This window comes from Mandrillus leucophaeus, unplaced genomic scaffold, assembly GCF_000951045.1.
Source record: "Mandrillus leucophaeus isolate KB7577 unplaced genomic scaffold, Mleu.le_1.0 Scaffold289, whole genome shotgun sequence".
Taxonomy (NCBI): domain Eukaryota; kingdom Metazoa; phylum Chordata; class Mammalia; order Primates; family Cercopithecidae; genus Mandrillus; species Mandrillus leucophaeus.
In genome coordinates, this window is record NW_012103020.1 from 1863132 (window position 1) to 1889575 (window position 26444).

Sequence of the window (26444 nt, forward strand, 5' to 3'; positions counted from 1 at the left end):
GTACCCCTCTGGGGCTGGGGGAAGGGGACATCTCAGAGGAGTGCCGACTCTGAAGATCACAGCTGAAAATTCCCCATTTCACATTCTTAAAGAGAAGCAGAATTAATGTCCTAAATAGGAATAGCTATTGTTTATTCATCAGTCCATGTCCTGTTTGAGAAAGGTAATCATCAATTAGTTAACGTTAAGACCCTGCATCTTGCAGGAAGCTATATGTTCATTCAGTACTCTCAAAAGTGATGTAATGAGTACCTACACTGTGTCAAGCTCTATTTTAATAATGGAGTGAGCAAAACAGATCAAAATATTTTCCTTAATGGAGCTTGCATCCTGATAGGGAAAATAGAAAATAAAAAATTATATAGTACATTTGATGGTGATAAGTGCTATGGAGAAAAATAAAGCATGAAAGAGTGAGTGAGTGAGTGAATGTGTGTGTGTGTGTGTGTGTGTGTGTGTGTGTGTGTGTGTATGGTGAGGGATGTTTTAAATGGGGTAGTTTTTAATGGAAGGCCTCAGTGAGAAAGTGACATTTCCATATAGTCCTGAAGGAGATGAGGGAATGAGCTACAGGCTCTCTGGGAACAATAAATTAAAAGAGAGTTTCTCTTTTCAATCTCGTTTACATGAGATTACTTAGATTATGGAGAGCCATAGAAGAATTTTGATCAAGGAAATAATTTGGTTGGATTTCCTTAGTTCAGATCTCATAAATAGGCAATAGATAGGAAAGCACTTTCATTATGAATGATCTAAAAATAGCTTACCTGTTATCACGGAATGCAATTTTGTTTGGCCAATTATGTTGACTCACATGTATGCTGATTTGAGATGTAAGTGAACTGCCTTCCCATCACTCTCTTTATTCCTGTGCAGAAGGGAAGAGTTAAGAACCTTCTTTCTTGAGAGGTCTTTAAAAATAGGCTAGAGGTGCATCTGGGGGTAGTTTAGGAGAGACCTTGCCTGAAGGCGGATAAATCTCTCAAGTCTCATTACTGCCCAGAGTCTCTGTAATACACTGAGCCTCTCCAGGTGATCTCAAATTCTCTCTGTTAACCAGGAGAAAGTTCTTTGGCACTGTCATCCTTTCAGTTTTCCCTGCATCAGAAGCAGAGAAAATAGGGGGGCATCACAGACCTGAGAGGGTGTGGGAGAACTGTTCTCCATCATTTAGACCGTAAGCAGCATCATTAGGGCAATGCTGAAGGAAACGAGTCCTGAGAGGTTGCTGTGTGATTCCTACGACCACATTTGCTACACACCCTATTTTCTAAAATGCCTCACTAGTTTCTTTCAAGGGAGGTTGTTATCTGCTTTTCTAAACAACTTGCTTTGTAGCCAAGTCACTTGTGGAGAGGACGAGTTATGAGGTTTCTGAACCAGGCTGGTGATAGGAACAGCAGAATGGAGACCAAGGGCCTTTAAGTGCTGTTTGCACATTAAATTTTGTTTGGAGCCCGATCCTGGTCCCATAGAGTATAGTATTTATGTTTTAGTTAATGAATTCTTGACACTGAAAAATGGCTGCTATACAGCTTTCTAGTGGGAGGCTGGGGAGGGTGAGTCAGAACGACAGTGCAGAGGGGAGCTTGGAGTGGAGGAGATGTACCTGCCCTATCATTACCAGGTTTATATTTTTCTGTTGTTTTTACCTGTTTAAATGCCATGCCCCATGGCTTTTCTAAGGACTAGCCCTTGGTAGATATATGGTAAGTGCTTGGTTACTATTGTGGGGTTGTTGGTTAGTAGTCTTGGTGGGGGGCAATGTAAGGAGATAAGGGATAAAAACTTTTGATGCATCATCAAAAAAGGACTCCATGCCTATACAACTACACCACACTTCTTGCAAGAGGTGAATTCTTTTCATTTGTTAAGATATTCCAGATGATACCTTTATTAAGGGAATCCAGTAGTGAATTATGTGTGAAGTAGAGTTTCTTTCTAATGAAGATCTTTTGTGAAACTGGACTTTCATAGAATAGATTGCATGAAAGGAGGAAACAATGGTAGGACACCCTGGGAGATGTCACTGGAGCTCAGCTTAGGCATGTAAAAAACACCTAGCGTTAGTTACCAGAGAGATCAGGGTTTGAATCTTGCATAAGCTCCATAAGTCACTTAACTTCTGAGTCTTCAACTGATTAATGTGTAGAAATTGACGTAATGGTTCTTCCCACACTGGGTTGTTGTGACATACGGTCTCTGGCCATATGGTGAAGACTCAATAAATGTTATTTCTTTTCATTCTTTCTCTCATTTCAATGCAATAGCATACCACTGTAGGCTAAACTGAAATGTCATCTTGGTTTATCAGAGAAATTGGTCAGTTATGGTGATGAAACCATTGCTCAAGTCCTTTTAGTGCTTTCCTTGGGCTTTGATGACTTGTCCTCAAGTCTGAAGACACCTGTGATAATTTTCTGACTCTGTTCCCTGCAATGGCCTGAAGGACTTCCCCTACTTGGAACCTGGTCATCTCTCAGTGCCTTAGAAGTGACGCCACCTTGTAGCTCATCACATTTACCAATATGTCAATTTGTACTGGATTCTTGGTTTCCCTGAATGCCAAAATTCAACATTTTATGCTCAGTCAGTTCCCTCAGATTTTGGAAAAAGCATCAGGCAACCAAGACAGATTTTATAGAAGCTGGCAAATAAGAGAAAAGAAAACCTTTTCTGAGGTTTATATGCTCACTATATCTATTTTCCCATAAGCCAAATAAAAATGCCATTATTTCTATGGCATTGGAGTTGACCATCTCTAAGGAACTCCAACAAATGGTGGACACTTGTAATAAAACACAGGAAACTGGTCCGGATATTACAAAACAGCATGGTGTTTGTCATTCTGATACTCTTTGAAGCTGAGTGGGATTGTACTGCTCGGCCCCTCCTTGTAGAGGAGAGGTACCATTTATTGTTATATCCCTGGACCATTTCCTTACAGAAAGAAAGGATGAGTTACCAGTGGAAAGATAGTTATTCATCCAAGTTATTGAAGTTTCTGTGTGTCCTCCAAGTGTTCTTGCTCTCTTGTGGAGAATCTAAAGGGAGCAGTGGGTTTCAGCATTTGCCAAGTAGTGGTATTATTGATCTCCCTAGGAGCCACCTTGGCTATTAGTGTAAAGCTGGTGGCTCTCTGTGGAACATATCAGTAAGCCAAACATCTGAGAATACACTGTATTTGTGTTTCTTTATTGGGGCAGGTGAGAGCAGAGTGATTTCATTATTTTTTGGGAGCTACAATGATCAGGTGGGCAGAGTCTCCACTGCACTTGCTTTCATGTTTTCCAGTGTGGTTTCTTCAGTGGTCAGTGTACCAGATTGCTATATTTCTCAGTATCTGTCTAAAAGGGTTGCAGAGGAGTTGCAATTCCTCCTGCTCCAATAATCCTGTGACTTCATTTTGTGAGCAATGACTGATTGAACTTCTGTTCTTGAACCTGTATCCCCAAATTAGCTTTGTCCTTCCAAAAAGTTAGCTGGGAAGGTTAAACACTAACTTCAGTGAAACCACTAACACTGCTGTATGATTATTCAAACCATTTTTGGAAATGATTCCCTTTGGAAACTTCCCTTTGGAAACTGCCTTCAGAGGCAAAACACTAGCCACAAAGAAAATAGTTTTCTGATATCAGATATTTCAAAATCTAAGAACAGCAACATTGCTCTCTCTGAAAATCAACACTGTTTGAATATATAAGCTGTAGTTTGTTAAAAAAAAATCAGCCTCATTAGTTTATGGTCACAGCCGGGAAGGATGGAAAAGCATAATTATAATAACAGCCTAAGTGCAGCTACAGACGACAGCTTGTGCTAGGAAGGACAATCCTGAGTTTCGGCTTTCCCTACATCATCAGCAATATGTCCTTTCTCGTCATTATGTCACTCATTGGTACTTGCTTCTTTTCCTCCTTGATTAAAAAAAAAATTTTTTTTTCTGTTAAAGCTTTCTTTTGTAATCCCAGGATTAGCCATCTCACTTGTTTAAGGGACGCTTTTATATTCCCAGTTTCAGGCAAATTCACTGGTGGCTCAAAATCTTCTATTTGTTGTTCTCTCCTTTTCAGCCATGACTATCTTTACTTCTTGCTCCCTAAGCTCTGTTTGATATTCCTACCATTGGAAAATGACAACCACTTTTGCCTTCCTATGGTACTCATCCGGTTTGTCCCAACTCTCTATAGTGTCGCATTTGAAATCTGAACTCATAGTAAGAAAGGACATGCATAACAGGGTGGAGATACTTTGATAGCCTTTTACACATCATATGTGGGTGTATATATGTGTGTATCCTCTTTTCTGGGTTCTTATCTTTTTAATGTATTTCCCACCAGTCAAGTTTCTACAAATTACTAAGGCCATATAAAAGCCTCCTTTAGCAGGAAAATATTTTTATAGAGCAGCATTTAGGAGCTTGGTAACATGCAGAATTTGGAAGAAAAAGGAAACTCAAAGTCAGGAAGACTGATAAGTGACCCAGTCGACCCAAGTCCCTGGACACCGCACTTACTTTTTGCTTCAATAAAGTCTGCTTCAAAGCAATCTCAATCCTTCATCAAAGAGATTTCCAGAGCACTCCCAATGGGTTAACATAAATCTTACTGTTCTCACTCTCTTTTTTTGCTTCCAAGTTGCCTTTTAAAAAAAAATCAGTCCTTGTGTCTGTATTTCTTTAAATCTTTTATCCTCGGGTTGCTACCACTGGCTGTATGGATTACATATCAGCAGTTAAGAATATTCCACAAAGTCCTGGCTTGTTCTCACCCTGCAGTGCTTATAGTCACCGATTGCGATGAAAGGAATTTGAAAGGCACAGCCAGGCAATCCTGAACCGGCTCAGCACATTCCCTCTCTGCAGCTTATCGCGCTGTGGATGTTCTTTTGACCGGCCATCAATCATGTTTGAAAGTTTCCCGTGATTCCTGAGATATGAACCCCTTTGATAGAAGTTAACAATACAGCACATGCAGCACGGGCTAAGGAAAATACTTTTGAATTCAAGTTAAAAAAAATGCTTTGTTGCAGCTCAGATTTTTATACTTTCTTAGGGTCTTGTGTCTTTTGGACAGCCTCAGGCAACCCCTGTCAGGTAAGCCAAGTTCGAGCACCCACCAATGCTTAAGTGGCTGCCATAAGCAGAGACGAAAGGGGCTTGGAGGGAGATGAAGAGGAATAAGGATGAACAGAGAAAGAGATGGAACAGGGAGAGGAGAGAGAGGATAAGAAAATAAGATGAGCATATCACATTGAAAGCAGAAATAATCAGGAAGGAGCCAAGTCTTAGAGGAGGTGCAGGTGCAGATAAAGCTTACAGTGTGGAGGGAGAGGGGCATCTAGAAGCAGGAGAGCCCCCATACCTGGAGATCTGTGTGCTTCACATTTAGAAGTGGTAAAGGAGCCATTTTGGAAAATGTTGTTGGGAGCTGGAGGTTTATTCATTCCTTGTACCCCACCATGTGTGATATTCTTTTTTAAACTTAGGCTTTGCTTTAAAATTTTTGAATTTTTATGCCTGGTTCAGGGCACCAGGGTAGATAACTCTGCTTTGCTGCTGAGAGTTAAGCTCTGAGCTCTGGGGGCTAATATTTAAACATTGCTGAAGCCCAAGGAACCCTCATAGCAATCAGGCAGGCTTCATTTTCAGTTGCTTCTCGCTGAAAGAGAAGAGGGGAGCCATTGGCAAAATTATGGGGCCCTGGGTCCCCATATCATGGTGCATTATTTTGAGAGTACAGGGCAGTGATTGCTCAGTGCTGTGGGAAAGCTGTTTATCAACTGAATAACATAACAAACAAGTGCCACCCGCATCCCTCTGTTGAGGATTGAAGATTGGAATTAAAATGTCACCCTTTCTTTTATCTTTAGCTTGCAATTTGGAGGAGCTTTCCTGGAGGGTTGATTTGCTCCTTCTTTCATAGGGTTGGAATAATTCCATAAGAACCCTTTTGCTTACTCAAGTAAAATACCCTACCAAGTGAGTGGCATTTGGCAAATGTACTCCCTTTTCTTGATTATTCTGGTCTATTGATCTGTGTCTCTGGAGAAATTCTGGAAAATTTCATGAAGTCTTTTGGAGTTTAAAATATTATCTCCCCAGTGATTAACTCAAACCAGAGACTAATAAGATGAATTCCTGCCTTCATTGGCAGTCGTGGTTCTTCCTTCATGCCCATCAATCCTCCAGATCTCAGAGAACTCAGAAATAAGGAAGTTTATTCATCACGAGTGGGTAGCAAGATAATGGAACAATTCAGGTTGGCCGGCCAGAAATAAATGCCTTCACAGAAAAAGTAGAAGGCACCTAGTTGGTTGTAGGAAAAAAAGAATTTTACATGGAAACTGTGGAGAGATAAACCTTATTCTGTTAAAAAATAGAAAATTATATTCATCCCATCTCGGGTAAATTCCATGAAGCTTGGATCCCAATAATCTGCCACTGGGAAAGAGGAACGAAATAGAAGTGTCTTTCTCTGTACTTTATTTTGGAAACATCACAATTGGCTTTTAAATTCTTGGAACACATGAGGAAAGAGCACCAGTCAGATTTTCCAGAGAGTCAACTTTCTCCTGGAGGGAAGATAGCAGGAAAATTGAATGATGGGCTACTTCTAATTTATAATGATTGTTTCATCTCTCTCAGATATTACTTCAGTTCTTGGATGAACAGTTCTTTTCTCCTGAATCGTGATTGCTTTTTAAAGATGAAAAAGATCAGAGAGGCTTTATGGTCCATTTCTAGTCATTACAAGTTTGCTTAGGTACTACTTTGGATACTAGTTTAAAATTGCTTGAATAAAGAAAGTTCTAGTGTGCTTTAAATTTGTTTTACTTTTTTTTCTTTGCTCTATGGCTAAAATAACAAGCAAACACTGATCAACAACTCTGATTAGTTCATATCTCTTTTTAAGTTTGTTTGTGCTGAAGTCCAGACTTTACATCTCCTCAGCTATTTTGAACAACACTAGGGGCTTGCTTTAGTAGAAGAAACCAAATAGCCAATATGAGAAATGCTGCTAATGTGTGTCCATCTTACATAACAAGAAACATACAGTGCTTAGCTGTCTTATAGCAATGAAGTGAATCGTCCCTATATGCTTGCTCTTGCATGAGGCGCTTACGAAAATTATGCTGTAGTTTTTAAGTATTCTGAAGTTCTCACCACTTTCATTCATACGTATATAAAAAAAGCTTGGAGTGTTTTCCAGAAGAAATGGTGATGTTTTCATGCTACTATTTTTAGAAAAACAATTTTGTCTTAAGCAAAAAGCAAGAATAAAATCCATGTATTAATCACCTTCATTGCCTTTGTCCCAAATTTAAGATAACTGCTCTTCTTTCTGCACCAGTATCTTCTTTAACCCATGCTTCTTTCCCTTAGAGAGGAAATGCTGAAAATAAGGTTAAAAGGCAGAATGTATAAGAGCGGAATATAGGGGCAAGATATATACATGCTTTGGGGGCAGATATAATATCACACCTTTTTTTTTTTTCAAGGCATTTATCCCACCCTCAGGCTGTTTTGCTCTGCCAAATACTTAGCTATAGCTTGATAATCATATGAGTTTATTAATGGAATAAATGAGTGAGAAGATGGGGTTTGTGGTAAATCTAGACTGACAGTTCCCAAAGTGTGGTTCTATGTAACACTGGTCTAGATAAATATTGCACAAAATATGCTGAGTAGAAGAAAATAGACTGAGATATATTACAGACAATAGTTTTAGGAGAGTCAATATGCACGTTTGTATATTAAGGACTGAAAAAATCCTGTAGGAAAGAAACTTGATAAAGTTGAGTAACTCAGGTTTCCTCAAATCTATTTGACCATGGAATTATTTTTTCTCCCTTTTAATAACATTCTTCCTCTTGATGTCCCACAGAGCCAGTACTCTAATTAACACCCTAGATCAAGATAGATTGAATTAAGATGGAAAATCTTGTCTTCCTTGAGCATTAAATTCAAAGTGTATTTATTAAAGTGCACAGTGTCTTCAGGTATCACAGGAAGTCCAGTTAATGAGAAAAGGGAGACAATAACATAAAAACCATCATTCCCCTTTAGGTCAGAAAAAACCAGTCAAAACAAAAATCTCTGGCCGGGTATGGTGGCTCACACCTGTAATCCCAGCATTTTGGGAGGCCAAGGCAAGTGGATCACCTGAGGTCAGGAGTTTGAGACCAGCCTGGCCAACATGGTGAAGCCCTGTCTCTATCAAAAATACAAAAAATTAGCTGGGAGTGGTGGTGGGTGCCAGTAATCCCAGCTACTCAGGAGGCTGAGGCAGGAGAATCTCTTGAACCCGGGAGGCGGAGGTTGCAGTGAACTGAGATCATGCCACTGCACTCCAGCCTGTGCAACGGGAGTGAAACTCCACCTCAAAACCAACCAACCAAACAAACAAAAACAAACCAATTCTCGATAACATATTTCTTTGGAATGAATCAGATACCACTTAGAGATATAAATATCTTTATGGGAAGCAATGGTTAGGTTTGCCTAAAATGTTTGCTATTGTAGAGTAACTGGTTTAATAGAGTCTTACAGAAAGAAACTGTACACTCTCCTGAAATGAATAACAATTTAGTATGGGCAAGCTGCATAGACTGGTGGTTTTTTGTGTCTTTGATGTTTTGCATTTTTCTCAAGTAAGAGTGGACTGGAAAACAAACAAACAAACAAACAAATCGCTGAATATTTTCTCTGTTTGTAAGGCCTGTGAAGGACTTTACCAGGAAGAGGCCAGTGTATAGTTTTCCAGGCAAACTTTCTTGTGACTTGTTTTGTTGTGTCATTAGAGTCTTTGTTTGAGACAAACAGGGTCCATCATTTCTTCACCATTCAAACCTGTAGGAGGAAGACGGCGCTGACGTGAGAGAAGCTTCCACATGGCAATCACCTTCCCTTTATTTCTGCTTTCCCTTCTTTTTGGGTAATGAATCGGGGTGTCGTTAGCTGCCTGCCTTGTGTTCATCACTGTCAGTACTGGCAGGGTAACAGATAACGGCAGAGATTCAAGGCCACCCAGGGAATGAAGCCTGACAGGACCTCATTTATCACTCCCCTTTTAGGGGGTCTCTGTGGTAGAGCCAGCATCAATGCTGTAATCGAAGCTCACCAGGTCACACAGGGGCCAGGCAGGACTGCTCTGCCAAAAAGCAACTTGAGCTGTCAAATCTGCTTTGTAAATGAAGTGTTTTCCTAGAGACAGTGTGTTTATAATTGTCATCCTGTATGTAGTCCCTCAATATCCAAGGTCGGCTCTCCATGTGGTCCCTCTCATTTCTTTCAGACAAATGAAACTTACATCATGTAGAGTATGCCAGAAAATGAATTTCTTTGACTTTGGGCATACCTCAACAGACTCTACATTTGAAGTTTATCTTTTTACCCTAAAGGATTTGAGTTTTGTCTCCTTGAGCAGCTCAATATTAAGGCTAAGTAGGAATAGCCTGCCCTTTCCGTGTCCTTTTCCCTGGGTGAGTCCATTCTTATGGTTAACCCTCATTCATATATATAAACGATGTCCAATTCCACATCACCAGCGAGCTTAGTTCTCCATTCTGTACTCCAGAACGATGTGGCCAGATTTCTACTTGAATATTCCACAGGCACCTTAAGCTCATCATATCTCAGACAGGAAATATCATCTTGACTCCAAACCTGCTTCTCATCTGTGTTCTCAATCCCAAGAAATGCATTACCTTCCTGCAAGAAAAGGAGGGGCATTTTAGATTCTTTGTTAATCTTTATTCTTCTCTAAAATCTAATCAAAACTGAATTCTGATGGAACCAACTCTTAAATATCTCTAGTAATCATCCCATCTCGTCTATCTCCATGTTTCATGTGAACTTTTTGAATAGCCTCTAAATGCTGTCCCTGCCTTTCCACCTCTGTATTAGAGAGTTCTCCAACATACAGAGCTGATCAAGTCACTTTACGGTTCAACATTGATCAATGACTACCCGTTGCCTATTGGATGGGATCCAAACCCCCTTTTTTCTTTTTTGAGACGGAGTCTCGCTCTGTCGCCCAGGCTAGAGTGCAGTGGCCAGATCTCAGCTCACTGCAAACTCCGCCTCCTGGGTTTACGCCATTCTCCTGCCTCAGCCTCCCGAGTAGCTAGGACTACAGGTGCCCGCCACCTCGCCCGGCTAGTTTTTTGTATTTTTTTTAGTAGAGACGGGGTTTCACCGTGTTAGCCAGGATGGTCTTGATCTCCTGACCTCGTGATCCACCCGTCTCAGCCTCCCAAAGTGCTGGGCCAAACCCCTTTTTGTGGCATTCCAGGCTTTTGATAATCTGGCCCTTATCTATCTGACCATTTTCTTCTCTGGGACTTTCCACCTTCAACTTTATGATCTATCAGTACTGAATTCTGCATGTCCTAGAACAAGACAGTCCTTTTAATATCTGTATTTTTTCATATCCTGTTTCTTCTTCTGGGAATGTCCTATTAACACATGCCCACTTAGCAAACCCTATTTGTTATTTAAGTCTCAGTGAAGTGACTGTGTCATCTGTGAAGACTTCTCTAACTCCCTTCCAGTCATTTACTTGTTGTTATAAGATGATTTTTCATGCCTACCCTTTCACTATAGTACAAATTGCATTTGTTAAATGCCTTAAAATTGTCAGGCCCTTGATTAGATTCTTTACATATTTGTATTTAATCCCCACATCAGCCTATAATGTAGATACCATTGGACCAATTATACAAATGATGAGACTGAAATTCAGAGTGATTGAATAGTTACCACGAAGTTATACAACTAGTACAAGGTGGGAATGGGCTTCAGTTACAAGTATATGCAATTCCAAGCTACTGTCTTTCCACTGTTTCAAACCCTATCTGTTCAAGTCTTGAGAATGAGCACTGTGTGTTTTTGTTTTCATTTTCCCTGTGCTGAACAGTGTTTGGCACATAGTAGACATTCAACAAATAGTTACTGGATGAATGAAACTCGTAGAAGATTCCATCTGTTTGTATCCACAAGATACATTATACACATAATCTCTATTTTTCACAACAGTCCTAAATTATAGGCATTGGTTTTCTCATTTTTACAGTTGTGAACCTGAAGGTTGAGCAGTAAAATGACTTTTCTCAGGTTGTGTGTGGGGCAGAATCAGTGCTTTCTCACTCTGTAGTCCATGCTGTGCCCAGCCTGTCATGCTGGCTGTCAGTGAAGGAATTCTCTAATGACAATGATAGAACATCAAGGAAGGGATATAGAGAGATTAAGAGCATATGGTTCAAGCTCAAATTTGTTACTATGTCCTTCAAGGCTTTCTGTGGTTTCATTATATTCTTTCTATCCAGCTTTTTCCAACACAACTTCACAAACTCCATTCCCCCTTCTCTTCAGTCAGGCTGGCCTCTTCACTTTTCCTCTTACATATCACGCCTACTGTTCCTGCTCTCTGATTTTACTCACACTCTTTCCGCTGCCTCAAGTGCCCTCCTCCGCTGCTGCTCCCAGCTGAGCCCATACATCTCTCAAGGACAAGCTCAAGTTCCATCTCCTCTGTGAACTATTCCCCATAGCTCTCTCCTGCTTGCGCTGACCGAACATAATGTTGTCTGTACCTTATATTGTGGTCTTGGTTACATAATTTTATTGCATTGCTCTATACTATCTTGCATCCTGTAATTACTTCAGCATCCAAGTTTTATTCCCAGGAATACTGCAAACTCCTTGACAGGAGGGACTGTGCTATATATTTCTTTTATATTTCACACAGTGCACAGCACAATTCTAGGTGGGCACTCAATAAATATTTATTGAATTAAATTGAATATGGCACAGACTACATTTAAGCCTTAGTAAAATTCCTTTTCATAAATTATATGGGTCTAGACAAGAGGATTATTGGAGGGAACCACTAGAATATATTCAGTCTGGGCAAATACACACAGGATTGCAGGGCTGTAATGCAGGTTCTTGGACAAAGAGAAATGGCTCAACTGGGACTTGGAGTCAAGGGTGGAAAGAGGAAGACCTACTAGATCAGAGAGGAATGGGAGTAGTAGCTGCAGCAAGAGCAGAGAATGAGAATTTATAAACCTGAGATACGCCTCCAGAGCAGAGAGTTTGCAAAAAAGTTTTGTTTTGTAAAGTTATTAACAAGTTAAATAATTTGACAATGTGTTCTTATGTAGTTAGGAGATTTGCTGGATAAATATCTTGCTAGGTCAGCAAAATAAAGCTGCTGTCAATAATTTCTGCACAGGTGGAATACAGTGTTTTCAGAGTTTTATTTGTAAAACACATTTCTATGGCCTTTTCTTTCTGTTCCCCTCTCCCAACTCTGTTCCCCTCCCTCCCTCTGTCTCTCTCTCTCTCACACACACACACACACACTCACACATATACATATTCTTTCAATTGAAGTCTTCCCTGAATATTTGCAATGATAATATTCTCTCTTAAGCAACTAGATTCTTGATTTTGTAATTTTGTACTCCCACCTTGGATTTACATGTTTGGGTCTATGAGGGAGCCTTATATGTAGAACTTGACCCTACATTTATCATTCCAACACAAAATTAAACATCCATAGCACTTAATGTATCTCTGGGAATATTTCAATATTTTTATTTTAAAAAATATCTGAACATCTTTTCTTTTGGCCTCATTCCTGGGGTTGTAGCCTCTGCATTATTGCCAGGAACACTTCCTTAAACATTTTGAAGAAGAAAGGAACTTAGTATTCTGGAAGCCTAAATAGAGATGACATGACATCTCAGGGGACTATCTTGTTCCTTTCCTTGTTTTCCAGTAAGAGATGAATTATAAAACATTTTCATCCATTTGATTGCAATGGAAAACCCTTAAAAATCTCCAGGGAAAAACATGCCACCACCTCACTAGAAAACAGTTTTGGTGTCCTGTAAATGCTATTAAATACCAAGAAAATGCTTTCCATGAGGAAATGTTTTTCCTCCTCTTTCTCTTTTTTCTCTCCCTTCTCCTTTTCTTCATCCTTACTGCTTGATTGTGAAGCAATGATTTTTATTTCCAGTTGAATGCTTTTTCTGACTGACTCATTTCAGCTGACCTGTCTCAGAGCCAGGCACCTTTACCTCACTGCTAAGCATGACCACATGTCACAATTCTGGCCAATGACTATGACCAGAGGATGAGTCTGCAATATGGGTGAGTCTTCTATAAAAGCTTCCTTTGGGAGGCTGAGGCAGGTGGATCACGAGGTTAGAAGTTCAAGACCAGCCTGACCAACACGGTGAAACCCCGTCTCTACTAAAAATATAAAAATTAGCCAGGTGTGGTGGCAGGTGCCTGTAATCCCAGCTACTCAGGAAGCTGAGGCAAGAGAATTGCTTGAACCTAGGAGGCGGAGGTTGCAGTGAGCCAAGATTGCGCCATTGCACTCCAGCTGGGGCGACAGTGTGAGACTCCGTCTCAAAAAAACAAAAAAAAAACCACCCAAAAAACTCCACAAAACTTCTTAAAAGAGAATAGATTTGGCTCACCTACCCTTTTGGCCTTTTGCCCAATCCCCTTCTTTTTCCCTGAGATGGGGAGGTGGGACCGGGGGATGCAGCAGCCATCTGGCAATCAGGAAGCTGGAAGTGTGGAGAAAGAGGTCTACATGCTAAGGATGGCAGAGCCCAAAAGGTAAAAAGAGGCTGGGTGCTGATGGCTTCACTGAGGCCTATCAGGCCAGCACTTTCCATCCTTAGTTGTGTGAGGCAAACAAATCCCATAATTGTTTAATCATTGTCAGGTATTGTATTAAAAACAGTGAAGCACAATCCTAACTGATTTTAATGGTCTTCTACTCATTGTTGGTTGCTGTCATTGAAAATTTCATTTAAGTAGCCCATTAGGAAAAAAGCAAGTGATAACATGTTTTTTTTTTTATTACCATGTCATTTAGAAACTGCACACAATAATAGATGTCACTGTATGTTTTCCTTTCCCTGTTAAAAGTGTTTTATTCATTTAGGCTATATATAGGTATGATTGCACGGTCGAAGGTGATGCTGACAGGAATATTGTTCTCCTTGTCTACCTCTAACCCATGCAATCACCGTGGCTCACTGCTAGTCCTAATCTTTGCTACAGACTGTAGATTTCACTAACACCTGTAGTGACACTAAGGTTTGCACAACATCTAGATTGATTTCTGTGTCCTGCCTGTTTGTGCCTATTTATTTTCATCTTCTAAAATTGAGTTATTTCTTTTTTAACCTCCTGGATTACATTAATTCTTCATTCCAGAGCTGGATATTCTACATAAACTGGGTTGGGTTAATTCCCATAATATTGGGCTAAAGGTATTTTCTAGGGGCTACTGTTCCATGCTAATCTTCTGGGAAATAGGCAAGACTTTTAGACTATCTCAGAGGCAGGCCCACAGACATGCCTAGTTTACTTTGAGATGGCATGACCCATGCCATTCTTAGCCTGAGCCACAGGAGAGAAGGGGGAAGATGAAAATCCTGGACAACACTGATCTCTGTGTTTATCCTACTCTTTCTCCGTCTGTTTTTTTCTCAAACGTGGGCATGCCTTTTCCATTTGTAAATTTTCTATCTCCATAAGACAAATTAAAGATTAAATTACACTAAGTAGACATTATTTTCATTATTACAGTTATTACTATTTATACAAATAATCTGTATACATAAAATGAAACTATCTTCCACAAAAAGGTATTTTCAAAGCAAAATGAAGACCCAACCCCCTGTATTGACTTAAAAAACATCAATAGCTTCTCCTGGTTTTGTACATTAGTCTTAGCTGCCTTTGCCCTGAATGTGGCATGATGTCTAAGTTGTATTTGTCTTCCTTAATAGCCACTTTGAGAGAGTCAAACTACAGAGAATGAGGGAATCATTAGCTTTACCTTCCTCTAGTGAAATTTGGCTGCATGAAACAGGTGGGAACATTGGTAAAAAGAGGCTGGTATTTGACCACTTGGACTTTAGAAGTGCCTGGAATGAAGAAGCCATTCTCTGGTCCATCAGTCTCTTGGCAGTTGAAGTTGTATTTGGAAGAGTTTGTGGTAAAAGATTGGTAGAATGATTGATCCAGTTGAAAGGTAGTTAATGACATTCACTTAGGAAATTGGCCCCACAGTTACTTAGTCAGCAGTATGGTGCCCACCCTTAGTTCTTCCTGGTACTGCTAGGAAAAGCAATGCCAGGTGTTGTGGTCAGGTAGATGAGTGGAGCCCTAAGATGTCCCCTTCCTAATCCCCAAACCCTGTAATCCCTGTAATATGTTGCCTCACATGGCAAAAGGAATTTTATAGATGTGATTCAAATAAGAATCTTGAGATGGGAAGATTTTCCTGGATCATCTGGGTGGGCCCAATGTAATCACAAGGGCCTCCTGTCTAAAAGAGAGAGGCAGGATTGTCAAAGTGAGAGAGAAATTAGAAGATGCTACACTATTGGCTTTGAAGATGGAAGAAGAGGCCCGAGCCGGGGAACATAGGTGGCTTCTAGAAACTGGAGAAGACAACAGTTCTCTCCTGGAGCTTCTAGAAGGAACACAGCCCTACCTACACTTTGATTTTAGCCAAGAGAAACTCATGTTGGACTTCGGACTTCTAGAACCATAAGATAATACATTTGTGTTGTTTCAAGCCACTAAGTATGTGATAACTTTTTACAACAGAAAGTGGAAACTAATACACTAGGTTTGCTTGCTTTTCTACTTAAGCTCTTTATTCCATACAACTCCCACCATCTCTCTCTTCTCCCCACTCCACCGTGTGTCATGAGGCCTATTAGTCCCGTTAATTCCTTAGAATTTTCTTTTTTTTCTTTTTTTTTTTTTTTTTTTTTGAGACGGAGTCTCGCTCTGTCACCCAGGCTGGAGTGCAGTGGCGCGATCTCAGCTCACTGCAAGCTCCACCTCCCGGGTTCACGCCATTCTCCTGCCTCAGCCTCCCGAGTAGCTGGGACTACAGGCACCCGCCACCTCACCCGGCTAGTTTTTTGTATTTTTTAGTAGAGACGGGGTTTCACCGTGTTAGCCAGGATGGTCTCGATCTTCTGACCTCGTGATCCGCCCGTCTCGGCCTCCCAAAGTGCTGGGATTACAGGTTTGAGCCACTGCGCCCGGCCGTAGAATTTTCAATAAAATAGGATAGGCATCTAAATTCCTGTTCCTTTGTGTAATTGCTCTCAGGTGCCTTAGGAAATACAGTCATTTTCACACATGAAGCTGGCACTGCTGAGCTTGTTTAGTCACATCCCTCATCACCTTGAACCTGGATTATTGTAGCAACCTTCTCTGTGTTCTCTACTGTATGATAAAAATATTACTTGTATTTTATTGCTCTAACTAGACAAAACTGATCTTTGAATCCAACACTTTTATCATGGCAGTCTCTTATGAAGAATCAATACTCACTCTCCATTTGCTAAGAAACAGAGTCTTGTTTTTAGTCTTCATGATAAGGTGTCAAGCCTGAAATTTCCAATTTGCTGGGAGTTGTCTTTAATATTTAAGTAAAATTCGGTTTAAGTCTCCATTTCAGTGGGAAAGTCAGTGTTTCTTCCATTATCTCTGAAATTCTAGGGAAGCGAGATTTTTGGTAATACTTATGGCTGGGAATTCTTACTTTGGCTTCATTTATACATTTCCAGTCTGCATTTTGCCCTGTTGAATGCCATTTCTTTTCCTGCATGATGTTATTCCACTGAATTTGCCCATCTCCAATGTCTTTTCTCCTCAAAGTCTCAACAATTTAGGATGCAGTGTACTGCAGACTTTACTGAACATTTGGGGCAGGGGTAACCTGGAGGGTCAGAGGATCTGTGTTCGTTACTTCTGTTAAAAGCCTATTAGACATTCCTGTTTGGCATTTCAGACAGATCTGCCTTAAAAATTACTGGCTAACTCTCCTTAGATGCTAGTCTTCTCCCATGCTAGAGGCGCACCCTCTCTTTTAACCACTCTTCTCCTTCAAGACTATGATTCCTGTCCATTTTTGAGGTAGAGCCATGCAGATATTCCTTTGTTTTGTCTTAGATGGTTCAAGCCAGGCCTTACAGGCTTCAAGTTTATAATCAAATATGTCTGCTTAGGTGTGTTGCTAAGCAAAGTGGTTTTCTCTTTGAGAAAAATTCTATTAGTAATGCAATTTTTTTTTCGTTTACTATGAATGGAGAACATAAATCAGAATTCCTCATGAAAGCTATAAAATGTTTCCACTCCATATCTTTGGGTGTTGAAATTGTGGGTGACTTTTTAAAGGACTTTTTTATCTTCAAGATTTTCTGTAATAATTATGTTGTTACTTTGCAACTAGAAAAAAGTAAATAAAACACACTAATCAAAACAAATACAAATAAAGGGAAATTATTAAAAATTGACAAATATATACATACTTACGATTTATATTTTGATATATCAATGTGTCCTTTACTTTTAGAATAAAAGTTCATAAAGGAGGTCAATTTTTAAGTAAGTTCTTTATAGGGACCTAATGCAGTGTGGCTCTCTGATAAATGTGAAGTGATGTATACTTGACTCACTCACCTGACCTATTGGCACTGATTCAAGAGGTTAAACCATTTTATGGGGAAATTTGATGGGTACAAATAGTTATTGCCCCATTATCTGTGTAAGATACAGAATAAATTACCCTTCAGTTGGGCCCATGGGAATAAGGCCTGAAGAGAATAACTTTGAAGAATAAGAACTAAAGTGATCAAAATGGACACCAAAAGTATTCAAGATACACAAATATTAGAAAAACATATGATGAAATACAGCAAGATAATGACAATAAAACATGGGTCTTTTTGGCCAAATTTTTTTCTACTTCCTCATTTCTGCTCTCACTTTGCTAAATCAACAATTCAGTTTGCACCAGCTGCTCTAGTGATAAAGCTTTAAATAAGCATGTAGAAATAACCGAGACAAATGATGGAGTTATCCTTTACCATAATATATTTTCACAATGCCTGACAGTCCCCCATTTAATCAAGAGATTGGCAGGACAGGGAACAAGTTGGTAATTTGCAGATGAGATGTAATAAAAATGTTATAATTCATGGATGAGACACCCAGACTGCATTATGTATTATGAGTTTAACTTGACTTATAACTCTTTCTAGAATTTAAACTGTCATATCCGACCATATGCGTTGACTTTTATAGTGATATAATGAGTTGTTTGGTGAAAATAAATGTTGACAAAGTTACAAAATTTTCTGACTCTATTCTTGTTTTTTCGGTTGTTGTTCTCCTTTGGACACTAGATCTGGCTGTCTTACAATAACCCAAGAGTTTCTCTTCCCCCAAAATTCATGGCTAGGATCTTAGTCCTTGCATGGATTTTGTTCATTTTTCCTGCTTGACCTTGGTAGATGGATCATCACAAAAAGAACCTAAGAGAACATATTGATTAACCTCTGGTGGCAGCAAGATAATGTATAAAGCTTGGAAATATGGGACCAAAACCTCTTATATCTGAAGTGTCAGCTGATTCTCCAGAAAAGTGTTTCATCTTCAGGATGTGGTTTGGCTTCCGCTTAGTTTTGCTGAGGGGTCATTTTCCAGCAATTCAGACAGCTGGTCATGATGCTGGAGTTGGAGGGTGAAGGATTACCTTGTAAAGACAAGCTCAATTCCCATGGAAGCTCACAGGAGATACTCAGCTACTGTGATTGATGCTGTTAATACTGAAAGAAATGAAATAATGCCAAGTCGTGATAGTAGTAGCATAGCAAAGAATCTTGTCAAATAAGCTGTAATTTGAGCAGACACACATTTTACACTCATTAAGAAAAGTAGGGAACAACTAATTGGCTTATTACGTACCCTCTAATTGGTTCAGCTAACTTTCAGTTATGGCATAAGGGAATAAATGGGGGAATCCTGTTTTAGGATTTGGCTAGGCCAGAGAGACCTCATGAAATTTCCCTACATGATAAAAATGATTAGATGCACCACCATTTAGCAAACATAATAAGGAAATAACACATAATCTATTAAGAGCTGCCTAACCACCCTGGCTGTGTGGTCAATGAACCAGCATGAATGTAAAACTCCCTGGGAATAGAATGATCTGATGTGTAGGAGGGAATGACCCCCTTTAGGGCACCTAGTGGCCTGGAGAGTGATTTACTCTCTTGTCCTACAAGAAGCCATTTTCCTCACAGGGGTGACATTTTTTCTTACCCTTGAGTTTCACCCCAGCTGCTACTGTTATCTGCATATGTAAAGGGATGTGGAAATTTGAGAGAATTACCTAGGCAGTATAAACCCCCTAAAACATGTTTTCTTCAATTACCTGAATACTTCAGTCAAATGGTTTTTTGGCCTAAGTGATAATTTCTTTAATTTGCATTTCACTTTGGATATGTGGCCTGGACTATGTCACAGGAGGGAAAGGTATTAAAGCTGCCAGAGGAAAAGTCTTCAAAAATGTTTTAGAGACAACCCATAATGCTATGTTAAAAGAAAATTCGCTTGATATGCAGTCCAGTGATAATTGATCCATTTTTATCCTTTAACACTTATTATTTAAGCTCAGGCTTTAATATTTAAATCCATAAACACGACTTTTTATCTGAATGTTAAAAAAAAGACATTATTTAACATCAGAACCTGATTCCTTCTCACCAACTCAATTACTAATACCTTGTCCAAAGTGTCATCATCTTACACCTGATTTACTGCAAGAGCCTCCATACTCATCTCCCACTTTCACTCTGTATCTGAATGTGGTGCTTCTATTTTCTATGTCGTGGCCAGAGTCATCCTGGTTTTATAAAATTTTACCATTTTCCTCCTAAAAACTCTTCAATGGCTTCCCCCGTCACTCAGAGCAAAGACCATGGTCCTCACCATGTCTAAAGGCTCTGCAAGCTTGGCCCCCCGCAAGCTCTCTGCCTTCTTCTTGAACCTTTGTCACTGCTCTCACCACACTGACTTCCTGGTCATTTCCTCAGCACATGGAGCACTCTCTCCCTACGTGACCTTCGTATTTGCTGTTTCTCCTGCCTGGAATGCTCTTGCCCCATTATCTACATGGCTCAATGGATCAGTTCCTCCAGGATCTCTGCTCACATGGCCACTTACCAGAGAAGGCTTCTGTGACCACTGTACGAAAGAGACGGTACGCTCAACACCATCTGTATTTCTCCCCTTCCTTTCTCTAATTCTTCTGCATAGAAGTTATCATGCCTGGTATTCCTCTCTTGATTTATTTATTGCCAGGCTCTCCCAGCCCCTAAACATATGTATGAGGGCAGATACTTTGTATAATATTTTTATTTCTCATGGCAGATTGACTTTTCTAAGATGGGCACAAGAAGATCTCCCATCCCACATTGTCTAATTAGAATGTGACAGTGACACACTTCCCATTGAGAGATGTGAGGGGTCTATGCTTTTTTCCCTTGAATCTTGGCAGGTCTGTGACTATTGGCAGTAGTGATGCTATGTGATTTCCAAGGATAAATCGTAAAAGCAATGTAGTTTCTTCCTGGTTCTCTCAGTCTGGGAACCCAGTCACCGTGCTGTGAGGAAACCCAGGCTACACAAAGAGGCTATGTTTAATTGCCCCAGCTGAGGTCCTAGTTGACAGCCAGCATCAATAGCTAAACATATGATTGCAGAAACCTTTGCAATGACTCCAGCCCCTGCCATCATCTGCAACTATTTCAGAGACCCTGACAGACAACTGCTTAATACGCTTAGGCAGTCAAAATATGAATCATAATAATAAAATGATTGCTATCTTTTAAGCCACTACATTTTGGGATATTCATTTGGCAACAATCGATATCCAGAACATGGCTATACTCTCGAGAGCCTAGAATAGTGCCTGAAAGATACTGTGTTAGGCCATTTTTGCATTACTATAAAGAAATAACGGAGGCTGGATAGGTTACAAAGAAAAGAGGTTTAATTGGCTTGCGGTTCTGCAGGCTTTACAGGAAGCATGGTGCTGGCATCTGCTTCTAGTGAGGGCCTCAGGAAGCTTTCAATCATGGCAGAAGGTGAAGAGGGAGCAGGTGTATCATACGTCAGAGGGAGTAAGAGAGAGAATGGAGAGATCCCAGATTCTTTTAAACAACCAGATCTTGCATAAGCTGAGTAAGAACTCACTTATCACTGAGGGGTTGGTGCTAAGCCATTCATAAGGGATCTGCTCCCATGACCCGAACACCTCTTTCCAGGCCCCACCTCCATCACTGGAGGTCACATTTCAACATGAGATTTGGAGGGGACAGACGTCCAAACCCTATCACATACTTCCTCAATAAATATTTTCTGAATAGTCAAATGATGCGAAACCCTGGAGGTAAAAATATACTGGTTTCTGGATGGAAAAGACTTCTTTCAGTCTTCCTTCATTAAAAGGCAATACTTGATTAATTTATTTACATATTATACAACACCTTGTGTATTTAAAATTTTCAAGTTAGCAGTTCCCTTTGGATTTTTAAATTCATATATGGACTACTTACAAGATCTGAGTAAAGGAAGGTGAAATTAAGGCTTAAAACTTTTGTTTTTATTTTAGGTCATTCCATTATACATAAGCATCTTCAACAGAGAGAATAATATTAAGTCTAGAAAAAGGCTTTGATGTGGAAGAGGTTGCGGTTCTAGTATTAACTGTTGATTGCCTTTGTCCTTGCTGTATTTCTTCCCAGTAGTAATTGCTAATCAATCATGACTCACAGAGAATAGAAAAGTTCTAGCCTTGTTTACATTTTACGCTATTACTACAGTAGCATTTTAGAGAAAAGCAAAAAGCAAAGCAAAACAAAACAAAACAAAAAATCAACAACAAAAAACCAATTTTCAATGTCACCATAAGTCACGTGAGGTAAAATTGTTTTAAAACGGGCTTTGTTCTCAGTAAGAAAGACCTATTACACCTGGAGCTGTACTGTTTTCCTCTTCACTACCTCATGTCAAAGCAGTGGGTTGTTCTAGGACACAACCCTTACAAATGTTATCGGCCTCCAGCCTTCAAAGTCAACCAACCTGATTCAGTGACTTGGCTTTAGACACAGAGAAGCTGAGTTTCCATCTTGGGCCAGTTTCTGAGAGGTCTGAGAATGGCATTTTTTTCTTCCTTTTTTGATTTAGAGTTGCTTGTCTGTTGGCAGGCCTCTGTATCATGACAGGCAGCTTTGCTGTTGCCCATCCGGCTGTTCAAGCATGTAATTTAAGTCTTGTGGAGATGTTCGGGAGCAGGCCAGGTCTGAACGCAGTCCTTTTTCTTTGAAAACATGTAGGAACAACATAGGAAATGGCCGCCTCATTTAAGATGTCATCCTGGAGTGTGTACATTGCTGGCTCCAAAAGTAAACCCAAGCATTGAAGGATACCTCAGGGTAGGGAAACCATCTGAAAACTAATGCTTTTCAAATCCTCTGCCACTCTAGACTTCAGCCTTGGGGAGAGTGGAGTTCCTTCAGGCTAGAGCTCTATACCTGTTCTGTGCCCTCTAGTCTCTTTAATTTTGATGATTTTCTGTTATTCTTAGGGGCTGACAGCAAGTTTGCGAAACAGCATGCATGACCAAAGTCACATTAGAAATTTAGTGTGGGCTTGAGGCAGAACACAAGGAGCAGTCATGTGAGGCCTGGCCCACAGAGGCTGTGGAGCTATGGCACTGGACACTTCATGCCCATGCCCATCTGGGCTGCATATCATGTGAGCTCCAGTGGAGCTATCCTGGCTGCCTCTGTGTGGAGCAGTGACAAACTTTTCTCACCAAGCCCTGCGTTGTTTTTGTTTCAAGTCTTGATTCTTTTTGTTTTAAGCTACTGTATTAGGGTGCTGCAGAGGGATAGAACCAATAGGATATATGTCTATTTAAAAGGGAGTTTGTGTGGTACAAAGATAGCCGAATAGGAACAGCTCTGGTTTGCAGCTCCCAGCGAGATCAATGCAGAAGGCAGGTGATTTCTGCATTTCCAACTGAGGTGCCCGGCTCATCTCATTGGGACTGGTTAGACAGTGGGTGCAGCACATGGAGGGCAAGCAGAAGCAGGGTGGGGCATGACCTAACCTGGGAAGTGCAAGGGGTGGGGGAACCCCCTCCTGTAGCCAAGGGAAGCCTTGAGGGACTGTGCGTGAGGAACTGTGCATTCCGGCCTAGATACTAGGCTTTTCCAATGGCCTTCACAACCCACAGGCTAGGAGATTCCCTCGGGTGCCTACACAATCAGGGCCCTGAGTTTTAAGCACAAAACTGGGCAGCCATCTGGGCAGACATTGAACTAGCTGCAGGAGGTTTTTTTTTTTGTTTGTTTGTTTGTTTTTTTTGAGATGAAGTCTTGCCCTGTTGCCCAGGTTGGAGTGCAATGGCACGATCTCAGCTCACTAGGACTTTTTTTTCACACCCCATTGGTGCCTAGAATGCCAGTGAGACAGAACCATTCATTCCCCTGAAATGAGGGCTGAAGCCAGAGAGTCAAGTGGTCTAGCTCAGTGGATCCCACCCCTACAGAGCCCAGCAAGCTAAGATCCACTGGCTTGAAATTCTTGCTGCCAGGACAGAAGTCTGAAGTTGACCTGGGATGCATGAGCTTGGTGGGGGGAGGGGCATCTGCCATTACTGAGGCTTGAGTAGGAGGTTTTCCCTGGGAAGCCTAAACAAAGCCCCAGCGGAAGTTCGAACTGGGTGGAGCCCACTGCAGCTCTGCAAAGCCACTGTAGCCAGACTGCCTCTCTAGATTCTTTCTCTCTGGGCAGGGCATCTCTGAAAGAAAGGCAGCAGCCCCAGCCAGGGGCTTATACATGTAACTCCCATCTCCCTGGGACAGAGCACGTTGTGGAAGGGGCAGCTGTGGGCACAGCTTCAGCAGACTTAAACATTCCTGCCTGCTGGCTCTGAAGAGAGCAGGGGATCTCCTAGCACAGCACTCCAGCTCTGCTAAGGGACAGACTGCCTCCTCAAGTGGGTCCTTGACACCCGTGCCTCTTGACTGAGCGACACTTCCCAGCAGAGGTTGACAGACACTGCTGGCAGGTCTGTTGGAGCTTTGACTGGCGGGGGTTGCAATACTAGTCTCTGATAAAACAGACTTTAAACCAACAAAGATCAAAAGAGACAAAGAAGGCCATTACATAATGGTAAAGGGATCAACAGAACAAGAAGAGCTAACTTTCCTAAATATATATGCACCCAATACAGGAGCACCCAGATTCATAAAGCAAGTTCTTAGAGACTTCAAAGAGACTTAGACTCCCACACAATAATAATGGGAGATTTTAACACCCCACTGTCAATATTAGACAGATCAACAAGACAGAAAATTAACAAGGATATTCAGGACTTGAACTGAGCTCTGGACCAAGCAGACCTAACAGACATCTACAGAACTCTGCATCCTAAATCAATAGAATATACACTCTTCTCAGCATCGCATTGCACTTATTCTAAAATTGACTACATAATTGGAAGTAAAACACTCCTCAGCAAATGCAAAAGAATGGAAATCATAACAGTCTCTCAGATCACAGTGCAATCAAATTAGAACTCAGGATTAAGAAACTCACTCAAAATCGCACAACTACATGGAAACTGAATAACCTGCTCCTGAATGACTACTGGGTAAATATCGAAACCAAGGCAGAAATAAATAAGTTCTTTGAAACCAATGAGAACAAAGACACAATGTGCCAGAATCTCTGGGACACAGCTAAAGCAGTGTTTAGAGGAAAATGTATACACTAAATGCCCATAGGAAAAAACAGGCAAGATCTAAAATCAACATCCTAAAATCACAATTAAAAGAACTAGAGAAGCAAGAGCAAATTCAAAAGCTAGCAGAAGACAAGAAATAACTAAGATCAGAGCAGAACTGAAGGAGATAGAGATATGAAAAGCCCTTCAAAAAATCAATGAATCCAGGAGGTGGTTTTTTGAAAAGATTAACAAAATAGACCGCTAGCCAGACTAATAAAGAAGAAAAGAGAGGAGAATCAAATAAACACAATAAAAAATGATAAAGGGGATATCACCACTGATCCCACAGAAATACAAACTACCATCAGAGAATACTATAAACACCTCTGTGCAAATAAACTAGAAAATCTAGAAGAAATGGGTAAGTTCCTGGACAGATACACCCTCTCAAGACTAAACCAGGAAAAAGGTGAATCCCTGAGTAGACCAATAACAAGTTCTGAAATTGAGGCAGTAATAAATAGCCTACCAACCACAAAAAGCCCAGCACCAGATGGAGTTACAGCCAAATTCTATTAGAGGTACAAAGAGGAGCTGGTACCATTCCTTCTGAAACTATTCCAAGCAATAGAAAAAGAGGGACTCCTCCCTAACTCATTTTATGAGGCCAGCATCATCCCGATACCAAAACCTGGCAGAGACACAACAAAAAAGGAAAATTTCAGGCCAATATCCCTGGTGAACATTGACGTGAAAATCCTCTATAAAATACTGGCAAACCGAATCCAGCAGCACATCAAAAAGCTTATCCATCACGATCAAGTAGGTTTTATCCCTGGTTTATAAGGCTGGTTCAACATACGCAAATCAATAAATGTAATCCATGACATAAACAGAACCAATGAAAAAGAAAAAACACATGATTATCTCAATAGATGCAGAAAAGGCCTTGGATAAAATTCAACACCCCTCCATGCTACAAACTCTCAATAAACTAGGTATTGATGGAACATATCTCAAAATAATAAGAGCTATTTCTGACAAACCCACAGTCAATATCATACTGAACGGGCAAAAGCTGAAAGCTTTACCTCTGAAACCCAGCACAAGACAAGGATGCCTTCTCTCACCACTCTTATTCAACATAGTGTTGGAAGTTCTGGCCAGGGCAATCAGGCAAGAGAAAGAAATAAAGGCTATTCAAATAGAAAGAGAGGAAGTCAAATTTTCTCTGTTTGCAGATGACATGATTGTATATTTAGAAAACCCCATTGTCTCACCCCAAAATCGCCTGAAGCTGATAAGCAACTTCAGCAAAGCCTCAGGATACAAAATCAATGTGCAAAAATCACAAGCATTCCTATACGCCAATAATAGACAAACAGAGTCACATCATGAGTGAACTTCCATTCACAATTGCTACAAAGAGAATAGAATACCTAGGGATATGACTTACAAGGGTTGTGAAGGACCTCTTCAAGGAGAACTACAAACCACTGCTTGAGAAAATAAGAGAGGACACAAACAAATGGAAAAACATTCCATGCTCATGGATAGGAGGAATCAATATCTTGAAAATAGCCGTACAGGCCAAAGTAATTTATAGATTCAATGCTGTCTCCATCAAGCTACCATTGACTTTCTTCACAGAATTAGAAAAAAACGACTTAAAATTTTATATGGAGCCAAAAAAGAGCCCATATAGCCAAGACAATCCTGAGCAAAAAGAACAAAGTTGAAGGCATCACGCTACCTGACTTCAAACTATACTACAAGGCTACAGTAACCAAAACA